Below are 6000 nucleotides of genomic sequence, written 5' to 3' on the forward strand. Positions count from 1 at the left end.
GTTTCCGGCATATACGTAAGGGTCGTCATTTATATGGTTAAGTTGACCAGGTATGGTATAGTTAAGTTGGCCAGGTACGGTACATAAATAATAAACCAAAAAAAATTAATTAAATAAATTGGAAATTGATATCTAGAATAACAAAGCCACATCTGAAACAAACATAACTAAAAGTCTACATCCGGAAATCAAACCTCCACATCCGTAAATGCAATTCATCAGATGTCGACATTCAGAAGCATCCTTCACCGAAAGTCGACATCCGGTGAACAAAGCCCACTTCCGGAATACTATCCACATTCGCCATTTGCTTCACCGGAAGTCGACATTCGGTGCGTATACTAACCTTACAGAAGTCGACTTCTGGTGATGGTTTTAAATGCATTTTTGTACTTACGAAAGTCCACTTCCGATATTTTTCTCTTACAGAAGTCCACTTCCGGTAATGATTGACTTACGGAAATCAACTTCTGGTATTGATTGGCTTATGGAAGTCGACTTCCGATCCTAGTTTTGACAAATCTCAGTAAAACTAAATGATTCGTAAACATGGCAAGCATGGCGGGCAAAACACAAACATAGAGATAGATGAACTCACTTTGTTAAATTTGTTGTCTTGAGGAATATGGGAGACGAGAAAAAGAAGAGAGGAGAGAGCAACAAGAATGAGACCACAACAAGAAGAATCAACGCTAACCATAACACAACCACAACACAAGAGACGGAGGAAGGAGTTAGGCGAGAATGGAGTGAGGCTTGGTGGGATTTGGGGTCAGGACGACGCTAGGGTAAAATGTAGGGGTGGGTTTGTTTTCATTAAATAAGAAAAGAGGTAGGTTCAAATTCTGAAACATTTAATGCAGCGGTCAAATGATCAAAGGTTAGTTGTGGAATTTAAAAAATACTTGAGACGTAGAAAAAATATTGGAGTTATAGGAAAAAACCCAATGACCTTTGGTACAATGCCCTTTGGAAAATTATATAATTTCATTAAAAGTAACAAAGTTTCAACCAATTTAAAAGGTGGGTTATTTTTCTTTCTGAAATTAACTATTTTATTTCTTTTTAGACTTAAGTATCTTATAAATTTGGATATTTTTCGATTGAATTTTTATTAAAAATTTTCAATTTATTGATTGCTAAAGAATTTATATTTTTTAATTTAGTTATTTTCGTCATATTGAGACGGAACTATTGTTTTGTGTGGTCATCTTTTGTATTGCATCCACATTTAGAATTACGAGGTTTTGTAATTAAAATAACACAATATTATAGTTAATATAAAATGCTAAATAAATTTTATTATTTTAATATTATTTTATATTATACATAAATTTTCATATTTTTTAGCACATGGAATGGAAACAAAGATAAGAGAACAATCAGATTATTCAATTAGCGAAAAAATTAAACAAAATTTAATTAAATAGTAATAATAATAATTATTCACAAAATAATTTAAAAATGCTCAATTAAAATTTTCTAAATGTAGGAAAAAAAATTATGACTTAATTAAATCTACTATGATACACTTTTTGTAAGCCCCATTTCCTTTCAGCTTTATAAGTGTTTGGGCCTAGCCATTCGTGGGCCTAAGGCCGGAGACCCAATACCGCTTTTCAGCCCCTAACCCCTTAATTTTGTTCCATTTTCAGAGAAACCAACTTTCCCTTCTCTCATCTTTTCTTAGTAAGAGCTCTGCTAGGGCACAAAGTTCGTTCGTCTCCAAGGCAACAACACCTCTTCCTACCTCCAAGTAAGTTGAATCTTAGAGATTTCTGGTTTGTTTCTTCTCCTTTACTCTGGTTAAGCATGTTGGTCGGGTTAGGGTTCCAGCTCTTAACTTTGTTTTGGGCATGGGGTTTTTGTTTCAGCTCACTTTCTTAGTTCGTGGAGCTGTGGTGCCTGGGTTGCCTTCTCTAAGTTGTTGCTCCCTTCTCTTGCGCTTAAAAAGGTAAGGGAAGCTAGGTTCTTTTTCATGTTTTAGAAGTATGTGGTGTGTTTTTGTTCTGTTTCATGCTTGAAATGATTTAAAGAATGCTTGTGCTCGTATATGAATGAACTGTGTGGTTTGTGTTGGCTGCTTTTGGTGCTGCATGCGTGGAACAGTGGTGAGAGCTTGTATTCTCGCCCGAGCGAGCTCGTCTCGCCTAGGGGAGAATAGCAAAAGCTCACCCTGGTTCTGCTCCAGCATCTTGCTCAGGCGACCAATTCTGGTTTTGAGCGACGCATTGTTTCGCTCAAGCGAGAATGGCTCGCCCAAGCGAGTACTCGAGCAAACCAGATGTGCTCTCTGCTCGTGTCCTCGTCCTGGCGAGGAACTTTAGTTTTGGGCGAGTGGTGGTCTCGCTCAAGCGAGCTGGTCTCGCCCAAGTGAGAGCTCGTAGGGGGCTACTATTGCAGGACTCACCCAGGCGACAACGCCTAGCTTAAGCGAGACAGTAGTGGCAGCTTAAGGGAAGGCGTTTATCCTGAGCAAGAATACGGCATAATTGATTTTGTTTTCTTGAATTTATCCATGGCTTGGCTGTATGTCTTGAAAATGCATGGTTGTTTTATCTATATGCTTTGGGATGGGTGCTTTTGGTATGAGTTATGGCATGGAATTGTTGAATGATGGTTGGTGAAATGAGAATTGGATGTATGAGATGAAAGTGGTGGTTATGATATATGAAACATGAAATTGATGTGAGATAGGCGTAATTCCATGAGTCTTGTGGGGAGATCTCATGATGGTGTGTAGTGTATATATTAAGATAAGGATTCAAGTAAGGATCACATCCCAAAACTCTAAAGGGTCAGTGAGTCTTAAGTAGAGCAAACTGACCCAAGTGGTGAGAGTGGCGGGAGGCCCTAGTCTCTGGCAGGATAATGGTCTTAAGAAGAAGAAGCCGTATGCTAGGCCTCATCCACATCCTCAGGGGTCTAGAGGCTTTTCTTCCCCGCCTAGCAGGATCCAGTGCCATCATTACGGAGGACCGCATGTGAACAGTTTTTGCCCGCAGCTATCCGGTTTTCGCAGGTGCATCCATTGTGGTAGGGAGGGCCATTTTGGTAGGGATTGTCCTACCCTGAGGAGGACCGTGGCACGACCTTCATCACAGACTCAGAGTCAGACTTAGTAGAGGAAGGGAGGCAGCAGGCCTCAAGCTGCAGGCAGAGTGTATGCGATGACCAGGTCAGAGGCAGCAGGTTCAGGTAACCTTGTGATTAGTTGTTGTGTGATTTCTGGCAAGACCTGTTGTGTGCTTTTTGATTCTGGAGCGACACATTCTTTTGTGTCAGAGTCTTGTGTGTGGGAGTTGGGGTTGCCGGTGTGTGAACTATAGTTTGATCTCGTGGTATCTACTCCGGCATCTGGGTTGGTTAGGACATCTACGGTGTGTGCTAGGTGTCCGGTGAAGGTGGAGGGACGCATGTATAAAGTCAATCTCATATGCCTCCCTCTGCAAGGGCTAGATATGATCTTGGGAATGGATTGGCTCTCCGCTAATCGCATTCTCATCGACTGCCAGGAGAAGAAGCCGATGTTCTCTAACTTAGAGGAGCCTAAGTTGTTGTCTTCCCATGGGGTTATGAAGGAAATCCAGGACGGCGCACAGTGCTATATGATCTTTGCCAGGATGGAGGTTGAGAAGGAGGAAAGAATAACAGTGATACATGTGGTCAGGGAATTTGAGGATGTGTTCCCTGAAGAGGTACCAGGCTTTCCCCCGAGGAGAGAAGTCGAGTTCTCCATATACTTGGTACCAGGAGCTGGTCCTGTGTCGATAGCTCCTTACCGCATGGCCCCAGCGGAGTTGGTGGAGTTAAAGAAGCAGATAGAGGAATTGCTTGAGAAGCAGTTTATACGGCCGAGTGCTTCACCGTGGGGAGTGCTTGTTTTGCTACTAAAGAAGAAAGATGGTAGCTCAAGGTTGTGTGTGAACTACAGGCAACTGAACAAGTTGACTATCAAAAACAAGTACCCCTTGCCAAGAATAGATGATTTGATGGATCAGCTACATGGGGCATCGGTGTTCTCTAAGATTGATCTGCGATCGGGTTATCATCATATTCTGGTGAAGGCAGAGGATGTGGAGAAAATTGCTTTTAGATCCAAGTATGGGCACTACGAGTATGTGGTTATGTCGTTTGGTGTGACCAATGCTCCAGCCTTGTTCATGGACTACATGAACCGGATCTTCCGGCCATTTTTAGATAAGTTTATCGTGGTCTTCATAGACGACATTCTCATCTACTCCAGGACACATGAGGAGCATCCCGAGCATCTGAGGATAGTGCTTGGTATCCTGAGGGAGAAGCAACTATTCGCTAAGTTGTCAAAGTGTGACTTTTGGATGAGGGAGGTGCAGTTCTTGGGGCACGTGATATCGGTCCAAGGTATAGCTGTGGATCCAGCTAAGCTGGAGGCTGTGATAGAGTGGGAATGTCCCAAGTCCGTGACGGAGATTCGGAGTTTCGTGGGTCTAGAGGGCTACTATAGGAGGTTCATAGAGGGGTTCTCCAGTTTTAGTACGGAGCTAACCAGGAAGGATCAACCTTATGCATGGACTGATAGGTGTGAGGAGAGCTTCAGGGAGCTTAAGCAAAGGTTGACGAGTGCTCCAGTTTTGATCATTCCGGATGTGAGTAAACCCTTTGAGGTTTACTGTGATGCCTCTCATCATGGCCTTGGTTGTGTCTTGATGCAAGAGAGGAAGGTGGTGGCCTATGCCTCAAGGCAACTAAAGGTTCATGAGAAGAACTACCCCACTCATGATCTCGAGTTAGCAGCAGTGGTCTTTGGTTTGAAAATCTAGAGGCACTACTTGTATGGTGCGCAGTTCCGTGTGTTTAGTGACCACAAGTGCTTGAAGTACCTCTTTGATCAAAAAGAGTTGAATATAAGGCAGAGGTAGTGGATAGAGTTTTTGAAGGACTACGACTTTGAACTCCTTTATCACCCGGGGAAGGCGAACGTGGTGGCGGATGCACTGAGTAGGAAGACGATGCATGTGGCACACTTGATGATAAAAGAGATGGAGTTGCTTGAGAGCTTCAGAGATATGAAGATACAGGTTGAGTTGGAACCAGAATTCATTAGGTGTAGCACCTTGGTTATATCTAGTGACTTCCTGAGCTTGATTAAGGAAAGGCAAGCAACAGATGCTAGTCTACAGAAGGTGAAAGAGCTACTGGGATCGGATCAGGCCAAGGAGTTTGCCTTGGGTGGTGATGGTGTGTTGAGGTTCAGAGGTAAGGTCTGTGTGCCAGATGATGCTAAGTTGAGGAGACTGGTTCTTGAGGAGGGACACAAGAGTCGTTTTAGTCTGCATCTTGGCATGACTAAGATGTACCAAGACCTCAAGGATAAATTTTGGTGGCAAGGCATGAAGAAAGAGGTTGCACAGTTCGTATCCGCCTATTTGACTTGTCAAAAGGCGAAGGTGGAGCATCAGAAACCTGGTGGAATGCTCCAGCCCTTGGATATTCTGGTGTGGAAGTAGGATAGCATAGCTATGAATTTTGTTACCCACTTGCCTCGCACCGTGAGAGGACATGATGCTATATGGGTGGTGGTAGATCGATTGACAAAGAGTGCTCACTTCTTGGCAGTGAATCTTAGAATGTCTATGGCCAAGTTGGCCTAGCTCTACATCCGGGAGATAGTGAGACTTCATGGGTTGCCTAGTAGCATAGTGTCTGACAGAGACCCCCGGTTCACTTCAAGGTTCTGGCAGACGCTGCAGAAGGCTATAGGTAGCAGGCTGAGGATGAGTTATGCCTATCATCCTCAGACAGATGGCCAGTCGGAGAGGGTGATTCAGTCCTTGGAGGACTTGTTGAGGACCTGTATCTTGGACCACCTTGGCAGTTGGGATGAGGTGTTACCGCTAGTGGAGTTCACCTATAACAACAGTTACCAGGAGAGTATAGGGATTGCGCCTTATGAGGCTTTATATGGGAGGAGGTGTAGGACTCCTTTATGCTGATATCAAGATGGCGAGTTAGTTTTGG

This window comes from Vigna unguiculata, chromosome 2, assembly GCF_004118075.2.
Source record: "Vigna unguiculata cultivar IT97K-499-35 chromosome 2, ASM411807v1, whole genome shotgun sequence".
In the NCBI taxonomy this organism is placed as follows: domain Eukaryota; kingdom Viridiplantae; phylum Streptophyta; class Magnoliopsida; order Fabales; family Fabaceae; genus Vigna; species Vigna unguiculata.